This window comes from Rhopilema esculentum, chromosome 6 (assembly GCF_057945365.1).
Source record: "Rhopilema esculentum isolate cy_ngs chromosome 6, ASM5794536v1, whole genome shotgun sequence".
Lineage (NCBI taxonomy): Eukaryota > Metazoa > Cnidaria > Scyphozoa > Rhizostomeae > Rhizostomatidae > Rhopilema > Rhopilema esculentum.
In genome coordinates, this window is record NC_142820.1 from 8,594,334 (window position 1) to 8,619,368 (window position 25,035).

Genomic DNA, 25,035 nt, shown 5'->3' on the forward strand with positions numbered 1-25,035 from the left:
CGGCCTCGTTCTGGAAATGACTGAATCACGGCAAAACAGCAATGATATATCATTGAATCAAACTCAAAACATTTTCTTCAGCAAATCAATTAATTACACGTTATGTCATTTAGGTAAGTTGTTTAAAATTCAATTATTAAATCCAAAATTACAATAAGAACATTAATAAAAAAACAACCCTATGTAAAAATAAATCAGCTGACGGACACATGAATAGGAATCAGGCAGAAGGTGAATCCTGAGAAATCTTGCGCATGCGTGAAGTTTTTTGAGACGAAATGCCCCATGATGGTGAAAAAAATCAATTATGTATCATAATTCGTTTTTATCTGATCAATGAATGATAATTTGTCATAGCTCAAAGCAACCGATGAGAGTTACCCTCAGAGGCGGACTGGCAGCAAATCTCTCGGGTTGCTATATTCAGAAAAGGGGCCCGTATGTAACGTTTTAGGATTTGTAAACTTAAGTTACTGTTATTAGTATATTCTAGAATATTTCATTATATTCAATAATATATATATAGTATATTCTTTAAATTTAATTTATTTTGAAAATTTTATCTCGTGACATTGGATTCTCGTCGTCGTATTGCTTTGTTCCTGTACTGTATATCTTTTAATGTCACATGTTTGTTTGTCGCGCTGTTGTGTTAGTAACTCCCTTTCCGGGAAATGTGAGTCACTGTCATCGTGTTATGTGATGTTTCACACTGTTCCTTTGTTTGTGTTCAATATAATCATAGTCATAAGAACTTGTGACTATGATATAATGTAATCCAAGTTAGAATAAAGTAGTCTTACTGTTTTGACCAGAGAGATAACATCAAAGAAGTAGTATCTATTGTGCGTTACTTATTCGGGGCCTAGGCCCTTTGGCCTAGCCCACCGCTCCACCAACGAGCTAGTTATTCACCGGTTCTTCACCGTCATAACAAGAACTCTGATCGTTACACGTACTACGTATGTAAGCAACAGGGGCGTTGTGGCTCCTAGGAAAGGGCCGGGAGAAAATTATCATAAGGGGGCCCACTCTTGTGTATGATATCTCCAATCACAAACCCAAGTCGCCAAAAATGTACCCTGGGTACCAGACTCACTATATAAAATAATAGAGGTTCTATTTTATTTTATAAATATATATATTTTTTTATAAGGCTTGTAGGCCGAAATGGCCCATCGCCAACACAAATACCATACATAAACATACAAGTTGACATATAGTGAGTCTGGTACCCAGGGTACCAAAAATGATATGTACCTGGAAACCATACACCTATGAAATATTAAAAAGATACCAGTTTTTATCATTTTTAATGGTCAATCTGCTATATTTGTTAGGGGTGCAGCCCCTTTTCTCTAACCATAGTTGCTTTAAGACTGTAAAAAATGAGGAACAAATCCAATGCTGTAGTGTACAGTTGATACTAACAAAAATGAAGAAGAAAACATATATGCACTGCGAGCGAAGCGAGCAAAAAATTTATCCGGCCACGCCCTTTAAATTAGCTTGAAGCTTAAATTAGCTTTGGCTGGCGCGTTTACTATAACAGGAAACAACAAGAAACAACGATTAACGAATACAAACGAGAAGAAACGATAAGGAAACAACACGAAACGATTTGTGACTTTGCAGAAACGACTAGATCTCCAAAACGAGGCAAGCTTATCTATCCACGTTGGCATTGTCATCTTCGTTGCAGTGTCATCTTCGTTGCATAGTTCGGTCAAGTCGTTCTCCACCGCAAAAGCTGTTGTCTTAGATGAGGTTACGGAAACCCAGTGATAATGCTTACTTATGTTTCTACAACGCTAATATTAGCAAAAGAAACAGAAACTACAAGAACAAACTCCAATATACTAGAGGAACAAGCTGTATAGGTTGACAATCTACTTCTTGAACAATGTTTTGTTTTGGGAGCCTAACCCTAAAGCCATTATAAAGTTTTAGTAAGTTCCTAAAGCAGTTGAATTCAGGGGGGGGGGGGGGGAAGGCTTGATTATTAGCCGATAATTTAAATTGCTTTATTTCGACCTTCCCGGTAGTTGGTCCATGTTAATCCCAATGCCAGTGAGATTTGCTCTTACAATGCTGGCACTTCATATCAGGCCTTCATAGTTTAATTCCTCTTACAAAAATACCATATCAAAATCTACTACCATACCTATTAATGCAGGATTTCCACTAAATAAATAAAATTGTGCCGCAGTTAAAATTTTTCCAAGTCATTTCTACTTGTTTCTACTTGTTTCCTACAATGCCTGCCAAAAGTACTTGGAACACCCACCAATTTACGCTGCATTTGATATCTTTCATTCCTTTCATAAAAAAAATTTGCAACTTCCGCCCCCTTCCCTCTCAAACAATGTTGATGATTTAGAGAAATATCATAAAAGAAGCGCAAAAGAAAGTGCTTCCTAAAATCCTAATCCGTTCCGTTTGATAGTAAACCAACATTATTCCGTGGGGGAGAGGGGGATGATTGGTTTTGACCTTGGAAATTGATGTCATTGTTCCAAGACTTTCGGCAGGCATTTTTCCTAGTTGTTTTTTTACTTGTTTCCTAAATATTTCTACTTGTTTCTTCTTGTTTCCTAGTCGTTTCTACTCATTTCCCGTTATAGTAACCACATTTCTGAGAGAGCTTCATGCCCTTTATATTACATTGGTATTTCATTCCCGAGTAAGTAAATTTGCTGCTTTTGGCGCGCCATACTAGATGTCTATTGTCATCGAGTGAGGCAAAATGGGAAATTCCGAAGCTGGTGAACAAAACCTAAAATTTTAAAGAATCTATTTAATTTAGGAAAGTAACTTATATTTTGTCAGCTTGTCGTATGCATTTAAAAGGTTTTAAGTCATAATTTTTGTTTGTGTTCACCGTGGTGTCAGAGGTGGCGCTAGGAATGTTCCGACAAGGGGACTGATGCTTCCGACGGGAGGGGCTAACTATTTTGGTACCAAAGCCATAAAAAACACGAGGAAGCAAGTAAAAACCGGTATCTATTTGTGCCAACACTAATAGCATTGCGTTCCAATAACTATGTCAAATAACAAATAAACAGGCTCCTCCGACGGCGGGGCTGTAGCCCCCTAGCCCTCCCCTAGCGCCACCCCTGCGTGGCGTTGATAAGGGCACTCTGTCTTAGAGAATATTTGTGTTTTTAGGAAGATTATTTTTGGGCTTATGTTGCGCTTATGAAAACTACTTGTGTTAATTTTCTTTCGTAACATTCAGGCAACGTGGTAAAGGAGGTCATCTTTAATTCTGATACAGCCATGCCCCTTTCCTACAACATCCTGATGTCGTCCGTAAATAAAACTCTGATTTGCTGCTGAACGAGGGGAGGTCTTGTCATGAAAATAACTTGATATGGAGAGTTATCATAAGAATTTTTACTCCTTACATCTGGAATCCCTGCCACGAGTCATATTTAGGGGGTTGCCGGAGTAGGGAAGTGTTCATTTAACAATTTGTATATAAGTACTTGTCTACATCTACTTATTCACTCTTAGAAAATACATCTACTCTTAGAAAATACAAAATAAACTCAATTTTGAAATTATATGTGGATTTTTTTGCAAATAAACCCCAAAAAGTCCTTCTGAAAAGGTAAACATTGCTCATGCCAGAGTGGCCGTACGAGCGTCGCAGTAAAAAAATATTTTAAAAATCTTGAAACCCTATTTAACAACACAATTTATAGCTTAAAACTTTTAAAATTAATACGGCAAGCTAGCAAAATATAACTTACCTTTCAAAACTACGCAGTTTTGCCCAGTTAGACATCTAGCGCCTTTAGCGCTTCTATATCATTGGTTATGTAACGTTTCTAGTGCGCCCAGCAAAATTCGTTCCTGCTGAATTTGTCGAACTTTGCCTAATCCCTCAAAGGTCCCAAAGGACACCTTGCAACCCTTTAGATCGGTAGATTAGAAGAAGAGTATAAAAAGTTACTTATTGCCAAAATCTTAATGCTTCAAGTTTGCCGGGAATTGCATTCTTTGGAGCAAATTTTGATAAAACAACCTTGTTCTTAAAATGAATATCCATTGGCGGAAAGCGATGGTATTCATCGACTTCCTTGTTCTCATTTTCAAATGTTTTACTTTATGCAACAAAGCAGCATAATTTTTCAAATCTGGGACAAAATTTTCAAATCTGGTGACAGGCACAAAATTAGCCGACGTTGCTAAAATGAGGAACTAGCGGAAAGTGCGCGGTGCTAGCGTAACGACCAAGGAATGACCGCGAAATTAGCGGAACGTCCACGGAATGACCACGGAATAATGAGAAGACTAGCGGAAAGACCAAAGAACAATACACCTATTCAACTTACGGTCTTATTTTGAAACATTCTTCAAATTCTTTTGCACGTTAACCAAAAAATTGATAAAGTGCTTGATAAATTCATTCCATTCATTTTAAAATCTTTATACACAAATTCCCTATCAGCTATAATACAAATATAAATAAACTACTTCTATTAAAATTACTTCTTTAATATATATAAAAAAAAGATGTTGCTGTTCTACCTAGGGATCGTGTTTTGTTTTGGGAATTTATTAACTTTGTAGGAATCCCTTCAAGTTTCTTTTAAAAATGGAAACTGTAGGGCTCATTCTGATGTTTCTTGGAATCTCATTCCATGTTTTGGCCCCAGAGTGAAAGAAACTTCCCTTTGAGAATTCCAAATTTTGCCTTGGGATGTCAATAAATAAATATGTTTAATCTATTTGCTTGATAAATATTTTTATTCTATTTGCAAATTTTTGACGATGTTATTGTTAAGTGACTTTTTGGTTTTTTTCTTTGTATTTTGTCTTGAAAGTAACATATAGATCTTTGACTTTTCGTTTTAAAGTTGTATCTCATCCATGGAAATTGGCTATGATGGCGGAATGCTGATGGTGATTAGTACTATGGTTTGTTCATCTTAGGGCTCAGTTCTTTAGAAGATTTTTTTAAATGAGTTTTAGTCTTTATTTTTAAAAAACTGGGTACCAGAACTAGAGCTTCAAGAAACCGAGGGTACGGTATTCTAGACCGACATGGCGGCGATAATTCCGAGAAAAGATTAGCTATATTTCTGCAACTATATTATGGAGGCTCTCAGAGCCTAAAATAAGAAATTTTTACAGATCCACATTTTTTATAAAAACACATTTTTTACTTTGCTGTGATTGACACCATGGGCGTGGCAAATATAGAAACTGCCATCATAGTGCAAATAGCATGTCAAAAATCTTTTGGTGGTACAAAACTTGTAAATGGCTTTGAAAAAAGCAAACATTTAGTAAACTAAAGCTTTTCGTCTGACACTCTTCAGAGTTTAAAACGTCAGAACATAGATCGAAAACTCTACGCTAAGAAAACTCTACATAAGCACGAAAAAACCGCTACTGTGTAGACAAAAGGAGTTCGTTTTCACCTTAGGACTCCATTGGTAACATTCTAATAGGCAAGCGGCACTGATTGGTCAACCTTTACAGTCATGTGCTCGTGTTTCTGATTGGCCTATTTCGATCCACAACTGGGTATATATATTTCTTAGCGTAGAGTTTTCGATCTATGTTCTGACGTTTTAAACTCTGAAGAGTGTCAGACGAAAAGCTTCAGTTTACTAAATGTTTGCTTTTTTCAAAGCCATTTACAAATAGCATGTCCTTATTGGGCAAGTTCTTAAATGAATGAAGTATAAGTGGCAAAAGCTGATTCTTTATAATATATGTGTTTTAATGTGTGAGCAAAAAGTTATCGAAAGGAAACTCTTTTACACGGTTTGTTCGGATCTCTGTCAAAGTTATTTTTTATCTCCTTTCACCTTCAAAAATGCTCTTAAATCAGCCTTGCTTTCCAGACTTTTGTGTTTTTTTTATGTTGAACTCGAAACTTGCGAGATCAAGCATATTCATTGCAATATCTATATATTTGTTAAGTTTTCTTGGGAGATATGCTGCTTTCCCAATCTGCTTTTATCTTGTTGTAGGTGGGAATCAGCCTCTCTACATCGACAGAGCTAGGGTTTGCTGCGAGAATCCGAGCCATTGTCTCGTCTGGTAGAATTCCTCATTTATTTCTCAAATTTCAATGCATGATTGAATGAAATATTTTGTCCGGGACAAAATCTGGGTGAAGCCTTCTTAAGTCTCTTTTACTAATGGAGAGTTCTTAATTGCATTCAGCCCACCATATTCTTTGCCATCAAATCGGTTCTCGTTACAGATGGCAAATAAACTCTTCTCTCACTGATGTACAAATTGTGCTTACAAATTGTGCTTGTTTCTTCTTATTCTCTTTTCGCCCAGTTTGAAAGCATGATTTTTACCCCCATCTTGGTAATGCAGACGCAACGCACAAGATCTCAATTTAGGAATTACGCCAAATTTGTCATAAGATGGTGCTAGATTTGCAAGAATTATGCTAGATTTCAAATCAAGGCAACCCTGCTCGAGAAAGAGGCTAATTCATGCTCAGAATATCAAAAGTGGCCAGAGTTGCAATTTGGCCTTTTTGACAACCCAGTGTACTCATTCTTCATAAGCAAAAAGGCAATTTAGATCCACGATTTGATGGCCAAATTTCTCCGTTTTGGCAGTTTCAATCTACAAAGAAATTTTGATTACGGTATCACTTCCAATAATTTGCAAAAATTTAGCTTTTTTTATACTGCGTTGCATTTGACTGGCTGCATTTGGCTGGCTGCATTGGGCTGGCTGCATTTGGCTGCCAACCAGAAAATATGTGGCTGCCAACCATTCAAAACAACTGGCAAGATCCTGAAGGTGGAAAGTCACAATTAACTTCCAAAATGAAACCACATATGCTGGTGTGAACCGATCAATGGAAACAATGATTCTTTTAAATAATATCAGAATTATGCCAGAATTATGCTAGATTCCAAATTATGCAAGATTTTAAGCTAAATGACGATTTTTGGCCAATATGATGCTAATATCACGCTAGATCAGGTCACACTGGCACCAGCCCACAAGGGAATGGCTGGAACGGGACTAGGAAATTTGCCCCTAAGAATACAGGAAAACACCCCTTTCAGAAAATATTTGCTTAATTCTGTCCTTATTCATAAACATAACTATTTAGAGAAGATTTCAATTAACATAAAAATACGAAACCGAGTTAGATAAAATGGGGATTAAATTCCAATTTATCTTTGACCGCACAAGATAAGGCTTCATCAAAAAGAACAAAAACGTGTTCCCAGCAGAACTGCTACTAATGGGTTCGTTAGCGTAAACTTTCAAAACATTTTCCAGACTATTTTTGCAAAATAGTTATGCAACATTCACAATTAAATGTTCCTTCCAGCTTATCATCGTTCAGCTGCTGTAGCCTTGAGAGGAATTCTTTCCAATGCTTCTCCATTTCAAAACACCTTAGTTGAATTGCTTTATAACTTTTTCTGAAATCTACTGAAGGATATCGCATAAACCCCAAAGTACATTTCGGGCAGGAAATCATAATGTCGGTCTTGGTCTTTCGGCTCAGTGTCTTTTTTGAAGCAAGTCATAAAAGCAAACTAAATTGAGATGTCTTGAAGTTAAAGCTGTATGCAGAATCCATCTTACTTCAAAAAAGCACAAAACAATATCATAAAGCGCAATTGATTTTTCTCCGCATGTACTGAAGCTACGAGCTCTGAATTCAGAGTTCTTCTTTCTTGTCCATTGCTTATTTCTTATCGCAGTTTTCTTGTGAAAATGAGTGCAATACATGAGGCTGGGATTGGGCATTCACTTCAAATTGAAAAAATGTTCCCAATTCTTTCTTAGGCGTTTCGATTGGTATTCTATGCTGCACTTTCAAGAACATGCATTATTTACAAATCCACATTTTCTACAATTACAGTCCCACGATTTGAATTTACAACTTCACAAAGTGAGTCAGATCGTCAGATCCACGCTTATTTTAGGCCCTGCTCTGGCACCCAGCCAGGATATGGCTTTATGTTCATCGACAGCCTGCTTGGGCCCCGGAGTTAAACTCGAGATGGTCACTAGATGTTACTCTAGGTAAGAGGTACAAACGGGCCGCATTCTATTTGAAGACAAAGGCACACTCTTTGGTTTCAACTCATGCGTCACCACCGTTGGAAAGAGAAAGAGCATTTGGTAATTCAAAATAATTAATAACACTAGATTGTTGTATTTGTTGTATTTGTTTCTACCTAGCATCCGAAGGTAGTTTTTAACACACTGAAAAGCTTATGCTTATCAAGCAGTGCCCTGGGCCTTTCTCACGATGTGACGACACCTCGTGATTCCTACACCTGGAGTAGAATTCTAAAGTGTGACGTCACCAAAAAACTATTTTTGTAATTTTCGAATCTTAACAACATAGCATAAAAGATCTTCATGAAATACTTCCACATATGCAAAATTAGTCAAATATGTCTAAAATGGATTGAGATATTGCCAATGAAAGATTTGAAGTTTGCTAACGAATCACTGTTATTTTCGCTCTGATCATAAAATTATGAGCAGAGACCAAAATATAGAGGTTTGATGGGGACAGAGCCAATACACATATGACCATATCTCAGCCAGTTCGTAATACATTTGACTGATTTTGCATATTTTGTGATACTAGAACCATACAGCATAACTAGAATCGAATAAAAGTACCTACAATGCCTGCCAAAAGTACTTGGAACACCCACCAATTTACGCTGCATTTGATATCTTTCATTCCTTTCATGGAAAAAATTTGCTACTTCCGCCCCCTTCCCCCTCAAACAATGTTGATGATTTAGAGAAATATCATAAAAGAAGCGCAAAAGAAAGTGCTTCCTAAAATCCTAGTCCGTTTGATAGTAAACCAACATTGTTCCGTGGGGGAGAGGGGGATGATTGGTTTTGACCTTGGAAATTGATGTCAGTGTTCCAAGACTTTTGGCAGGCATTGTATTTCTGAATGCTTTATGAAAGACTTGAGTATATAATGCACATTAACTGGGAAAAATTGAACTAAACAAGCAAGGATTTGGCGTAAATTTACACGACATCGTAAACGGATCCATTCAAATAATGTATGAACATTGTATGAGAGCTGTCTAACAAACTATAAAGTGTCTAACAAACGCTCATTGATTTTTCGATGAATATAATTGCTGGTTTTTGATAACGCTGACTTTTAAATTGCTTTGGAAAGTCATCTATTCAAGGTTAAAGCAAGTACTTACAGATGTCTTTTTTAGAAAAGTTGAGGGTAAGCAAGTAATATGTTTAGAGGTTCCAAGTGTCTCATACAAGAATTTCCCACCTACCACACCCCTATGCCACACTCAAAAAACAAAAGCTTGAAGAATTTGGAAAGTGGGAAATTTTTGGAAATTTGGAAAATGATATCGTCTTCAAAGAGTTCTTAGATAGTACCTTTCTGCTCGAAGAAGACTAACCAACGCAGCTGTCCGCACAACCATAGACAGAATCCCTGTGTTGAATGTTAGATTAGACATTAGGTCCAAGGAGTGATTTCAAAGTCACTCACATGAATAAGAAAAGTATCATGAGACAAAGACACTTGGAGGGCAGGGATTAACTGAAAAAAGGCTTGAAACACAGTAACAAAAATCTTGCAAATGATTCTGGGGATACGAAGAAAAAGAGGTTGGAGTGTGGAGAAGGAGAAGAGGAAAAAGCAGAAGAAGAAAAGTAGAAAAGGAAGAAAAGTAAAGGACACGGAAAAGAATAAGACCAAGAGGAAGAGAAAGAGAAAAGGAAGATGGTGAAATATTTGAAGAAGATTCAGAATGATAATTTTAACAACACTAGCAGTATCCATACCCTGATTTAAAGTATTTGTGTCAATATTGACAGAAAGGATAAGCCAGAAATGTTGATTTCTTAATAAGATGAATCAAACATACAATATTAATCAAATACGGGGAAACTTGAATAAATGCCAATATGGTTTTGATGTGCGCTTAAAAATGCAGTATTACTATGAAATATACCTTTCAGGAATGGTACAAATGGAAATGGGTTACCAACTAAACCCTTTTGTGTGACAGACAAAATAAGAGAAGCAGTACTTGATATTGTAAAGCAACGTTGATGAAGCTGAAATAATGCATTATTCGTGACTCAGATGGTTGAATAACTCTTCCGACAATAGACGTACCGCCTATAGCCCAGCGAAGTAATTCATAGACCAATCCATCAATTCTTTGAGAGAAGCGAAAGATCTCTGTCTTCATCTTCTCTAAGCCGAAATGAATTCATAGACCTACTACATACCAACCGAAAATACTGCGAACTGTAAATGCATCCAACTAGTTTTGCTCCATGGGCTATAAAAAATGAAAAATTCCTCCTCTAAATAGGAGTCGTTGACACTCTTCAGCTCCATTTATTGAGCTGACATCAAAACCTTTGGGTACACTCAGGTATGCACCCTGACAATCAATACAACAGCTTCTTGTTATTTACATCGGTGTGCACTCTGAAGCAAAGGTCACCCTTTCTTTCTTTCCCCAACGCATGAATCCTCCCCTCCCAAAATTTTTCTAAAAATCAATAATCAATGTTTTTCTGAGAATCGTCAAATCGTCTATTCTGAACGGTATAGTAATTTGTTAAATTTTAGTCTGGGAGATGCACTTTTAGCCATTCTCGAAGGCTTGATTTCAATAATTTTCTTGCGCCCCAGATTCAATTTTGATAAAATCGCCCATAAGCAGTGCCGTAAATAATAAATAGACTAAGGTTACCTTTACTTAAAAATCTGCTCTATGTTATTTTTCTCTAAATCTGGTATTCTGGATATAATAAATGAGTTCAAGGGCCCGTCAGCCGGTATGTAACCTCACTGTAATTGAATAGAATGTATTTTGATTAGCATTTTATGTTTTGCCTATCGTATATTTCTCGAAAATAGGCCGACCCTCGAAAATAAGCCAGTTTGATATTACTGGATATTTTACCGAACCTCGATCGAGAAGATCATCTTAACTTTTGTACTGATTACATAATTTTCTTCATTCATACCCACAATTTTAGTCAAATTTTATTCATGAAGTTTTGGATTCAATTTGCAAAATTTGATTTCTCTTCTAGAAATACGTGCTTTTATATAACCACGATATACTAAAGGGTGAGCTGTATTGAAAGACATCATCGCATACACCAAGAGACATACAATCAAATCGAATCTAATTTAAGCTATAGTAAAATCAAGCGTACAGGTCTTCTCTAACCTCTTGGAAAACTAGTCAATGAAACTAAAACTACGATGAGTTAAGCAAGAGTCAAAAAAAAAACTAATTTCTTTCTTTTTGCAGAAACTAAGTTTGTACGGAAGAAAACACAAAAATTATGATGCACGACATTCAAGATAATCGAAAACTATTGTTAAGGATCTTTACTATGATATCTAATTTAGATAACATTGAAGTAAATAAAAAGTGATAGTGTGATAAAATCGTATAGAAGTTGAGTATGTCGTTCCGGAGCATCAAAATCATACTTGCATTGCATGGGTAGGCTTTGCTTACTAACAAAATAAAATAAAGCAACATCGTTCACTTGAGTGGGTGATCAGTAGCAGAAAGCTTTTAATCCTATCCTAGAGCAGCTACAGAAGATTCTTGTCTAGCAAAATATGTTAGTTCACACAGCACTTGCGTTATTTTTAGTTTCGTGGCGATTGTAAGACCTACCTGCACGAGGGCACCTGCACGCGCCTATGATTCGGTCTGCGCATTAGAATTCTCGACCGTATAATTCGGACTGCAGATTTCTTCTACCACAGAACAAGTTAAAAGTGATCAAATCAGGAGGCAAAAAATCAGGTAAGTTCCGATGTTAATGATTGCATCAAAATAAACTTGTAGAAGTGCAAAACTTGAAACTGGGAGTGAATATATGTTACTTTTCTCTTTAATTTCGGTGCAATGCATGCATATAATATTTATGATTGATTATTTCTCTTCTTAGTCATGATATTCTGTTATTCAAACTGAATGTTGTAAATTAGTCTAGTAATTAAATACTTGATACTTAGTGATTAAGAAAATCGACGAAACTGCCCTTCGAAACTATCAGCTCATATGCAAGAACAAACTAAAGTATATAACTTAGTAAACAATTTTTATTTCCACAAATTTTAGCTTTCATTACAGAAAATGATCAACTAACTAATCAATCAACTATTTCTAACTTCTACTTGTTAATGCAAAATATGAATCGACGAAAGCTTCTTTTGATTAGCAAAGATTCCACCTGCCAAGGTCTTTTAGTCATTTTAAAGTGAAGCTATTAGTTTCATTATCTTAGCAATTTTTCTATAGAGTAGGCTTGTGTAGAGACACTTTTGCCGCAGTATAGAAAGTCAGATAAAATCTTAAACCATCTGAACTCGCGGAATGTGAGGTTGCTCCATGTCTTGAATTTTCTTTCTGTTCGTATTATTGCAGTAACTAACGGTCGGATTGAAAGAAAACTTCTCTTTGCTTTCATCTGAAACTTTTTTCTTTCTCGCTGGAAAGACCAAGGAGAGAGATTCTTATTTTTTTGGTCGAGAATCAATGGTGCATTCTGAGAATTGTCATTGTTTTACATTTTGCTCTCACCTCCATAAGGAAAATTGATACTAAGGGCGATTATACTTTCGTGTTTCTTGAAAGAAGTACAAAATATCATACTAAAAGTCTTTCTCTTGTCAACGATTTCATTCAAGTGGAAGTAGCTAACATGCAATATTGAAAGTATCTAAAAAGAAGTGCGAAGTCATCCTCTTTTTTGATTGTATAAACAAATATTAAATTTTTTCATAAGAGCATGATGCACCCAGACTTGATTTGGCTAAGTAACATTTTTGTTAAAGAAAGTACTGAACCTAAGGAAAAGCAAATCTTTGTTTAGCTGATTAGTTGCCTGCAGTATCTGTCGTGCATTTAGCTAAAAAATATTTGTTTTGCGATCTGATTGTTTCATTATCAAATTAGCTTGTACGCAAGTCAGAAATCAATGCAGAAGTTTTCAGGTAGTCTGTGCTACAAGACCGGAAGAAGCATTTTTTAGATAGCCACGGCATTGATTTGAGATGGCAAAGATTTTCCTTCTACTTGCGTTTTTTTGTCAGTTCAGTAGCTTTTTTTCTTCGAGCGATGTTTTTTTCTGGAAAACCGGGACGATTGACTTTAGCGGCTTTGCCAGGCAACAGGCTGGCTACCAGCAGTTGAAAGACCTGTTCTTGGTAAATGAAATGAACGGAATGGAACTTTTCAAAACGTTTTCGTTGGCTAGTATCGAGTTATTAAAATCCCAAGTTTTGAAGAGCAAGAACGAAAGGAAAATTGTCGGAAAGTGATAATCTACTAAAATCTTACAGCATCACAAATTTGAATTGTTGAAAAACATCAAATATTTTTATCTTGCTACACTGTATAAGAAAGGGAATCAGTTCAACAAAGCGCCACGCGAGAGCTGAGTCGCTTTGTCATTACTTTAAAGGGTCTCTCTGGCCAAAATTTGCAATTGCAATTTGCTATGTAAAGGAGCTGAACATGCTGATCACTAATTCGTTATTTGTTTTCAAATATTTTGCAAACAATAGCTCGACCGCTTTTCGTTAGAAGTTTGATGTTTCTATAAAGCTACAAAATTACTGCTGACGACCTTTCCATTTAATTCTTATAAATTTTTTCGCATTGCAGTTTTTAGCCACCAATTCAAAGATTCACTCCGCCGCCCCTGAGGCCTCAAAATTGAGCAAAGTTTCTTTTTCAGCTTATTTAAAACCTTCGCCAAACTGGGCAACATTGTTGCCCGAAAATTTTGCTTGAAATTTTGTTGATTTTTTGTCGTCGAACCGTTGTGACCAAACTGGGCACGTGCAGCATACCGTTGCTGTTGTTGCCACAACATCGTGCGCGAAATTTGATTTGAAAAATGGTTTGCGGAGCCGTGTTTGTTTTGAACACAAATGGCAGAACGAGAGCGAGCTTGAGCTTGTTTGCTGTTACTGGAAACGAAACTGATTTTGACATCACAACACCAATGTTGTTTGATCACTCTTCGGTCGAGCACACGTAGAAGCAGTAGCAATCGGCCGATTTGTTTTTCAAAGAACCTGCAATTGGACTTCTGGTTCAAGAGAGAGACTACATTTAGAACATGCGAATGGACTACACAAGTTTGCTTATACACTAAGGCTTTTAAAGGGTTAAGGAAGCCATCTTAATGTGTCATGCTTAGCTGCTTATTTAGAATGAATCTCGGTGAAGAAATATATTTAAAAAAATGTAACAATAAACGATTTTTCGAATTCCTATAATCTTTAACCAGCTTTGGAAAAAACTGTTGTCTGTTTTCAGCTTAAATATTGCAAACCACGTGGGTCTATTTTTGAAAATCTTCAGTTTTGAACTTTGCTTGAAATGTCATCATTTATATTTGAAATTTTGTCTTGCAAAAATTTCTGCTATTGAGTTCAATTGTCATTTTCTATGATTTATTAAAAACCAGATCATTGCTATATACTTCATAGTTAACATCTTTAGGAACACCTGCTCAAAGCCTAGATAATTCCCTTTCTCTAAGTATTAAAAGGGTAAAGCTGTGCTCAATTTCTTTATTTTTACCTAATTTTCCATCTGCATTCTAGTTATAAGAGAGTAGATATTGAAGAGCTAAACCTACATGAGATAACCAGTGATGTGTTGTTATGAAATGTTTCAAGGGTGGGCCTTGGCGTAGAATGTTTCGAAAACAATAGAAAATAACTACTCTCCAACGCCCTGAAAAATCCAGATAATAAAGACCCAGTTCGCGATGATTTTGTCCGGACTGGTACTATAGAAATGCAACTTGGAAACAGAGATTGACTGTTTTGGGTGATAGAGATGGGTGACAAGCTTTTTTCCTCTTTGTATGGGTAGCAGAGTTATACACTGCGACGTAAAAGAAAATCCGGGTTAATTTCAGCATCTCACTTTTCATGTAGCCCGGTAAACTTTTTAGTCACTATGACCCGGCAAGTGTCCATACAGCTGGTTCTACCACTTATTACGTTTTTGGAAAAAGCCTGGAATCTGTATATACTCCACCAATTTGATGCAAACATTAGCACTTCACATTTATTTCAATAATTCCTCTTCAAGCATCTGATTTCGTAATATTGGCTCCTGGATTATGAAATAAAACAATACTTTTCAAAGAAACAGTCATCAGTATCGAAAATTTCAGAGTGATTCTTTATTCATTTTTGTGCTCAACGCAAATAAATACGCAGCTCATAATCCAGGTTTATGTAAAACCACTTTAGAATTATAATCTTTGCATAAATAATCTTTGCAAGTTTCAAATTGAAGTAAGAAATTTGTTTATATAAGCGGCTTATCAGAGCGAGCTAACCCTGCTTTTAGGTTTGCAGATGGTAATTTAAAGATAACATCAAGCTTAGATAAAAAAATGTTGAAAATCGGTCAAATGAGGAATTGAGACTAACCTGCATGTTTTAATTTGTGATAAGGAAGAGGTATTTAGGCCCTTTTTGCCTTTCAACTAGCTGCATAAGATATAAGCAAGATAAGCTGTCTCGTGTCGCGTTTCAAGCACGTGTGCGTCTCGACGATTTTGCATTAAGCAGCGCTGTATTAGTATAAGTACATGTTCAAGACTTTCCTGAAGTAGGATTAAGGTAATTTTTTTCTACATGCTCAAATCAGGGTCCACGCCAGTGATCTTAAAATGAAGGGGCCAGCAGTGTAAAGAAGGTTTCCCCTTACCCTCTCTAGCCCCAATTGAGGCAAAAAAATTTGCTGACTCTGTTTTACTAATGGAACTTGGATCAATATCTTTGGTTGTAATCTACAGATCCATCTATTTAAAACAAAATGAGCTGATTTTGATATTTCATTTCATAAAAAAGTGGGGAGGCCATGGCCCTCCTGGCCACCCCTGTGATGTGGGCCCTGCAAAAGGTTTATGTTTTCGGCTTAATTTTTTCAGTAACTGGCTATTTTCTAAAGAAAATTATGAATGTTTATCACAAGCACTTCGTATACCAATATCGTTCTCAAGTAGCTGCAGAAACATTTGCATCACTTGCATTTGATATTTATATACCTCAAATCAAAAGCAAATATTTCATTGGCTAATACCCATGCAGGCACGCCGGAGCAGGGGGAGCTGTAACCCCCTCGCTTTTTTGCTGAAGTAAAATGTAAATGTTGTTGCATCAAAGATAATGGTGGATAAACAATCATAAAAGTTTGCTAATTACTCTAGATCCCCTCACCCTAAAATGTGTTCTGGCGTCCCTGCCATGTCGATAAGGAGAGAATAGAGATCTGAGCTGAAACCTTTCAATGATCTCAACATAAACAGCGATTATGTATTTGAAAAAAGCCAAGCCAAGTCAAAGCAAGGACTAAGCGAGGCTTAATCTGTTCAAAATGAAAGCAGTTATTTTCTAGAAACAGATATCTAGGCAAGAAAAAACTGATTAAAGCTCAAACCTCAGTGATAAAAAAGCTCAACTGATGAAGAAGTATTTAAGGTCACTTTGAAGTGTGTCCAATTATCAGATACATCAGCACCCACTAATATTGTATTTTCTCAATAAAGTGCTCCCTCCCCACGTGAGTGAGCACCCCTTAAAATTAACGCCGCTCTTTGATACCAATTAGGTCCGAGTAAGCAAGCATAACTTGTTCTAAATCATTTTACATTTGAACATCTTGAGAATTCATCTTGAGAAAGCCACTTTTTGCGACATAACCAAACATTTGATATATCTTGATGTTCGGTTTTAAAACATGTTGCATTCTCGTCGTCGTTTGGCTTTGCTCCTGTCTGTGCCTTCAATCTAAACTCATTGCAGGATCACAATGCCAGGCGGACAGCCTATCCTGCGTAGTTTCCTTCTTGCATATTTAATTAAACAAGCCATTTTTACAAAACTATTAATTCTTTGAACATTATTAAAACTACAAGCAAATGCAAAAATTCTAGGAATTGCTAGCTATATATAATTTTTTACTTTTTACAAAACATACCTCTTTTTGGTCGACTTTGTAGTAAAAAGCATTTTTATTTTTCATAATACTAATAAACCTTCGGAAAAGCTCTTATCTGTTGTAATACTTTTGGAAATACTAATTTTACCCGAACAAAAATAATAAAAAGCTGTAATTTGGCACATAGATTTCATAGGATACTGGGAATAACCAAAAAAAACGCCCCATCAATTGGACATTGGGAATTCCTTTTTTGGGCAAATCCCATATGGCGCACTGATCAGCAGGGGTTCAAATTTTGATGTCGCTAAAAAACCACATTATATGTACACATTCTGAAAGACAATTTCATGCTGAACAACTTTTATTCAACATACACGCCCTTACAATGTGGAAATAAGTACTTTCTGGTAAAAAATAGCAGATAAGGCAAATATTCTTGCTGGTAATAACTGCGGGTACGAAGGTCTTTTAATGCAGAACTCGGGAAAAGGTGAACCACGTTGAAATATATATATATTAGGACTTTCAAATTAACAAGTCCGGATTTTCCGTTCTTCATAACTATTTTCCGGGTTTCGGGTCCTAGGTACTCTAAAAACACCTTCTTTTTCATGTGCGCACTTCTCAATTGAAAAGTTTGCAATTTTTGGGATTATACGTAATTTGGAAGTTATCTCTTTTTCTGGTAAAGAAGGGCATAAAGGGCTGTAGTTTTGTGCAGCCACTTTGAATTTGCACTGAATTTGACAGAGTTTTTTACGTCTTAGTAACAAAAATTACTAAATTGGAGGATGTCAATGAAAAAAGTTGAAAGACTGTCAGAATTGAAATCTTCATTCTTAAATTAGTTTATAATGAAAAAACCATGTTGTTTGGACCGTTCGGTCGCGAGTTACTTTGTTTTGAATATTAAGATATATTTGATTAGATTTGACCGGAATTCGCTGCTGCAATGAAAAAGATTCACTAGAGTCAGCCCGGGCTAAAGGGGCCCGGGTTGAGTCAGCACGGGCTGAGTGGGCCCGGTTTAAGTCAGCCCGGGCTGAGTGAGTATTATCAAGCTTTATCTTATTCACACACTTAATGATTCTGCATCGATAGAATTTGCGATATAAAATGAAAATATTCAGCAAGAGGATCAGCCATTTTTTCCGCGCGCTTTTCAATATTCACTCGTCCCACTTTGTTTCTGCCCAATCACCACTAAATTTGCATATTCTAAGGCTACGTTTGTTAAATAAAAGTTATTCAGCATGAAATTATCTTTCAAAAGATGTGGTTTTACTATGTGGTTTTAGCAACATAAAAATTTTGAACCACTACTGATCAGTGCGCCATTATGGTGTTTGCCCAAATAAGGAATTCCCAATGTCCAATTGATGGGGCTTTTTTTCTGGTCATTTCCAACTTAGTATAGAACATCTGTGCCAAATTACAGCTTTATATCATTTTTATCCGGGTTAGACCGTTTTTATATCTAATTTCACTACACTATCTCGTTACAGATGGCAAATAAACTCTTCTCTCACTGCTGTACAAATTGTGCTTGTTTCTTTTTATTCTTTTTTCGCCCAGTTTGAAAGCATGATCAGTGGTTTTAGCAACATAAAAATTTTGAACCACTACTGATCAGTGCGCCATTATGGTATTTGCCCAAATAAGGAATTCCCAATTTCCAATTGAAGGGGTTTTTCTCTGGTCATTTCTAACTTAGTATAGAACATCTGTGCCAAATTACAGCTTTATATTATTTTTATCCGGGTTAGACCGTTTTTATATCTAATTCCAGTACACTGTCTAGTTGAATTGATAATACAAGAAAAGTAAAAAATTATAGAGATTTTGATAAAGTTTTAGAAAGAAAATTGGATAGATACATCATTATTATAAATTATCGAAATAAAACATGAGAGAATGGGGCCTTTGGATTACTTGATATGAGAGGCTTCGAACAATCTTTGAAGGCACATTACATTACTGCTGAATTTAACCTGGGTACTAGAGCCCCAGAAATGGAGATGAGAGAAATTCTTTACTTTTCCAGATTCCTTAGCCTCTGTTTCCCAGGGTATGCTGAACTTAACTACAAATAATGAATTTGTCTTTTGAAGGTTTCTTGGCTAAGATGCTTGATCCGTTTCAGCACTTTTCCAGTTATTATAATCGTGAATCAATGATTTACAAACAGCATGCCATATCAGCAGTGGCGTACCCAAGGGGGGGAATAGAGGGGTCCGGACTCTCCTAAAGTGTGGTTCTCGAGATTTGTCCAAAAACGATGTAAAACTCGTGGGAGGGGGGGGGGTAGTATACTGTATGTTTGTGTCAATAACAATTGTAAAATACTTTGCTTTCTACCGTAGCTAAAATGAATCAAACAATGGGGGGAAATTTTGCAAAAAGGGCGTTTCCCCGCATTTGCGAGTATTTGAAGGGCGTGGTCCAAAAAATTTCTCCAGACCCCCCCCCACTACTACAGCCCTGGGTACGCCACTTGCACTGGGTGCGTGTTTTATGGCAAAGTTGTTGTTTTTGCAAAATTCCAATTAGTTTAGAAGTTATAAGGCTTTAAAGTTGCACCTTTCCGAGAAAAAAACGACAAAATCCGAATCAGTTTTGTGACATTCTGACGTCACAATGTGCGGCTCTCGTTCGCCATGAATTTCGTATATCTTCCACCGAATCGTGAAGGAGTCATGGTCACGCGTTGGTAACTGCATCTAAATCTAGAGCAGGAGCTTTTTAGGATCGAAAAATATTAAATGTTTACAATCATTCTAAGTTTGCGGGTCGGAATGTGCCCATGCTGTGTCACGACTTTGTTTTGATCACCTGTGTAGGCCCACAAAGCTACGGCTTCCTGTTCCAGCTCTTCCCTCGCGTATAATTAATCGAAATTGACACTTCAGTAGTTTTCCAGAAACGATGAACAACTAAAGGCTTCAGAATTGATATCTGAAATGCTCAAACTAAAAGCTGGTGGAACAGAACTGAGAGTACCAACAATTGCAGTGTTCAATTCGCGATTCGCCGTCGTTCGACTCGGTTTGAGGCGAGACTAATGAAATACACTGTGACGTCAAAATTGCGTCACAGTGTCATCAAACCGAAACTTTTTGTCGGTTAATTCAATTCAATTATCGAAATGCAAGAGCTTATATCTCATAAACTGTAAAAAATATCGAAAAACAAATAACGAATTCGTGATCAGCAGGTTCAACTCCTTTATATTAGCCAATAAAATGCAAGTGCAAAATTTGGTTGGAGAGGCCCTTTAAGTTTTATCTAAATAAATAATTTAATCTGATTTTGATCTATCACTTACTGAAAAAGTAGATAGGCAATGTCCCCCCTCCCCCTTTTGACCCCGGCCTTTCATAACTGACACCTGGATGAGTAAACTGACACGTGCTTCAATTGCCTTCATTTAAATTTCATAAAAAGTTCTTTGTATTTTGACCCCCATAACCTGAAAGACATTATGAAGATCAATTAAATCTGTTTCAAATTGGCTGAGATATGGCTACATAAAGCCAGACTCTCTATCCATAAAATCACTGTAGTTTGATTTTGAACAACAGTTATTGATTAGCAAGGCTCATTTCTCTCACTGTATGTCAGTCAATAGGCATCAACTGGTTTTGCACAGATAAGAGGCATTTTATAGTGTTCCTTCAAGAGATGAGGTCAAATCTTAAAAGTTTTAAAAATGCATTTCCAAAATGTCACACTCTGGAATTCTTTCATGGAAATCAAACAAGGAAAAGTACCAAGAAAAGGCTACCTACAGATTGGATCTATTGCTGGAATAAAAGCTGGTGAAGGCTTCTTGAGGGTTATGGCTAGAATATTTAATTTCTCTAGAAGATTTAATTGATCTTCATATGTTCAATTGGAGGTTAGACCCTATTGATTTTGTGGAAGTGTTTTTACTGGAGTGCTTAGCGACAAAGAAAGATTCCACGCATTTTGATAAGAAAACGAAGGGTTTGTGTAGTACGTGGCTTGCACTGATGTTCATTATAAGTTAGATTTTCTCATTTTTGCTCACCAATTTGGACAAGGCAGTGACTGGATGGGAAACAATACAATTTGGTGCATTTTTCTGAAATCTCCTTGCCATAAATTCCCTATGTAACAGTTTTAAAGAGGGTTTCACATGCCCCCCTGGCTTTGCCATTGTGACCCTGAACAGTTAAAATAGAGGAGGAAAGATAGAAACATAATTCGGTCAGTTGCCGATGATTCTCTTTTTGTATTTGCTTAGTGTAGCTCGATATTACTAAGAGCCTAAGTTTAAAGCCCACCACCAGAAGAAAAATGAAGAACGGCGTCAGAAACAAACATGTTTCATTTGAAAGAAAAATATCTTAAACACAGACAGGAGAGGTCCAAGAAGCTTACGACTCCTTACTCCAATCAGATTCTGAAACTAAGATCAGTTAATTTCTTCGAGGTTTAATTTTCTTATTTTGTTATATAATTTGTATTTTGGTCACCCAAGTTTTAAGCCATGTCCTTGTCCAGTGTTTCACGTGCAAGCTCTTTGTTAAGTGATATAAGCGGCTCTTACTTTTCACAAAATTCCATAAATGGCGACAAATCGGATGTTTTTAGGGACTTTAGCTCCTCTGCCACCTGCAATCGCGAAGCTGCATTCAAGTGTAAGCAAGCTTGTGAAATTTTGGAATTTTAAAACTTCTCTTGCATCCAACGTTGTTTTTGAATGAATGAGAAGTCTCTAATGAATCTTTGGCCATGATGATATTTTCTTATCATGTGCCCTTGAGAACATTGGAGTTCCCTATTGACATTATGCACGGTAGCTTTAACCCTTTTATTTTGAAAGAATTTAACAATTTTTGCAAAAAACGTTTTAGTTAGAAATTATGCTTGAAAATTATGCAATCCAAAGTTTGAAAATATGCAAACAAAGTTAGCTATAAGAAAAACTTTCAGTTTCGATGTATTATTTCATTTTCCTTATCCATCTCTCATAGCAAACATTTCATATTCAGTTTTCATATCTATCAAGCATTTCTACTGGGTTCTTCACCGCTTTCTTCTTTGTTTGTATATATGAATTTAAGCGAAAGTTGTAAAGACTAACAGGAGATCGATGGCTTTGCTGGAATGAAAATATATTTTCTTATTGAATAAATCTAGCTACAGAACATCTTGAATCTTTTTCCTGAAGCACTGTAAAGTATCAGATTATACAACGAGATGAAACACAGAATTGGGTATGTATTTAAAGCGCTAAATCTTTTCTCTGAAAGTTCCTTGAATGTGGCCAGTGTAAAATGTTATTGATAAAATGTTAGTACGACGACAATAATGGAGATACATCAACAGAATAAAACCATAAACCTTAAAACAGTGCCGTAACTAGATGTTTGTAAGTAGGGGCAACAAAAACGTAAATTGATAGGTCTATCATACCAAGTTGGGGGAAGGGCCCCCTGCCCATCAGAAGTTAAGGGACTGCTTGCACATACCCAATGAAATTCAAGGTCAATCGCTGACTTGCTAGTTCAATGCCTATTTTCCATTCAAGTGGCAGAAAGTTTCAAAGTAAAAAATAAATTCTTCATCTGGAAAACAAGAATTGCAAAATATCTCGTTATACTTGAGATCAATGACAGGACGTCCAGGATTATAGTCAGTGGCGGATTTAAGGGGGGGCAACTAGGGGCAGTTGCCCCTCCCTCGACGAGTTGAAGCAAGTATGGTGCCCCTTTTTTGAAAATTGTGCGCCCCTTTTGAAGAATGAGAATCAGATGAAAAAGTTTCTGAGACCAGTAGGTTAATTTGCTTCAAGGATTACTTCAAAGTTATGTTGTTTATTCCGAAAATGGATCTGAAATTGTTGTATACAGCGTTCTCTCGCCATCATCTTCAGCGCCCCCACTACCAACTGCCCCTCCTTCAAGTTTGCTCTGGATCCGCCCCTGATTATAGTATAGTATACATGACAATACTTGCGACTCATAGAAGAAAAGACTCGAAAAAGGAAGCTATCGAGAGAAGGGTCAATGAACTGTAATCATAATGTATATCACAGCTGGTAATGAAATAAAAGCATAAGGCAAAGGCTGACAGGAGGAAAATTATTTTCCACATAGGGTGCAGGAATGGCATAAAATTGTTTCGAACCACTATATATATATATATATATATATATATATATAAATACTTTCAAAGTTCATGCACCTAGTGTAATAAAGATAATATAGATATTCAGAAAAAACATTATCGCTTAAACGTATATATATTTATTTATATATTATAATAATTATCATATTGCTGTCTAGAGTGCTCAACTTATCGGATCAGATGATTTTTACATATATATCATCTGTCATACCTGAAATATATATATTTCAGGTATGAGACACAGACAACCAAGATCTAAAATCTGCTTAACAGAGAATGGTGAAATCAAAAGGTTTTATCATCACAGAATCGGTGTGTTGCGCTATCTGTTCGGTTTTTGCTCTTTGATTCGTTTACGCCTGAGTATAATTGTGACGTTAAAATCTCCTTGCTTCCTGCATTTGCAATTTGTTTGTTTTTTAAAATCTACAAGAAGCCTCAAACGTGAGTTATCGTACTGTATAAATTTACACAGGGCGTTAATATAGTTCAGGTGATAAGAAAAACACTCATTTTTATTGCTTTTTCAAACACTGGTTAGTTGCTGGCAAAGCGTAAACGTTGAAGAACCATTTTTTGACATGATCATTGAAGAATTTTTTTCTCGAATATTTCATATCGGTGCTCTTGCAGAAGACAATCTCGTATCTAATCAATTTTTAATGCGCATCGAGACCATTAATTTGTTGAAATTGGACATTTGTCATAGAAGCAAGGCCAAATATTTTTAATAAGCTAGCTCTTGAGTGTATTTTAATAAACAAGCGTGAATTTTGCGATAAACGTCCTTAAAAATGGATGATAAATATTTATGAAAATCAGAGAAAAAGTGTTTTGGATGGTTTTTCAATATTTTACCGGTGTCAACTCAAGCACAATTAAATTCAAGCACAAATTTGTGAGGTATTTTCTAGCTTTGTTGATATGATCACCATGGATGTCATCCGGCTTAGGGCCTATTCATATCTGCAAATTTATCCCACCTCTCTGCCCATAATCTGGTAGGTGGGATGAAACCATCGAATGTTTACATGCAAATTCTATCCCACCTTCCAGCTTATGTGCTTCCAGATTTTATTTACCAGTAAACGGCGTTGTTAGAATTTTCCTGTTCATCATGAAAATTTTAGAAAAAAGTAGAAAAACTTTACGTGACCCGGAGTCCCTCATCATCAAGACCTCAGCTCTTATTAAGAAATAAACCCTATATGTACGTTAAAGAGCGAGGGCTTATTTTTGCTTAGCTGACCCAAAAGGGGGTAAAAAACGAAAGGTGCATCAATGAGATTTTAAAAGGTGCCGCACCCTAAGGTAAACAGACATCCTCCAGAATTGAGGCAATATCCTATTTTGAAGTCGTGTCCCTCATAGCCCCAAACTCTTCACGCTTGACGTTCTTTTGTCGATTTAAAAGAAAAGTATAGCTTAGAGGTTGCTTCATCGTTTGAAAGCAGGCCGCGGTTCAACGCCGAAAACAGCAAACAATGGGGTAAAGTTCGTGCGGAATATGACAAGGGACGAGTGATAGCTGTCATTTTCATTGCAGTCTTTGTGGTCAGGATAAAGTAGACCTAAACACTGAACACAATGTTTTGAAGAATGAGATTTTCGGAGGGACGAGCTAGCTTCATGCAACAAATCAAGAATCTGTCTCAGCTTGTCGTTTGAAATCATTTGAGGTTTTACACTGAAGCAGTGGTTTATATGAATATTGAAGCCGAGCTAGCGGGCTTGTGTGGCAAAACGCTGTGGATCTGGGGTATAGGCTATCAATCGATTGTTACCAGGAAGCCTAGTAAGTGTTCAGAAGAGATGAATTCCTTTTGAATTATCTTGCGATGTTTTATTTTTAGTTTAGAAGTGCATCTAAAGCCAGTTCTGATCGTCACGA

At 36.4% G+C, this 25,035-nt stretch overlaps 1 protein-coding gene across 4 annotated transcripts in view; it reads left to right on the forward strand.

Moving 5' to 3' along the window:
* The first annotated feature begins 11,794 nt into the window (after nucleotides 1-11,794).
* Nucleotides 11,795-25,035, forward strand: part of LOC135685933 (uncharacterized) — a 29,557-nt gene continuing 16,316 nt past the window's right edge. For 3 of the 4 annotated variants that reach the window (XM_089108802.1, XM_089108805.1, XM_089108799.1), the window contains exon 1: nucleotides 24,596-24,939. The gene's annotated coding sequence lies outside the window, so the exon portion shown is untranslated. Of the gene's footprint in view, nucleotides 11,814-24,595; nucleotides 24,940-25,035 lie in introns of those variants that run through there. The other variant, XM_089108804.1, reaches the window with a different exon arrangement.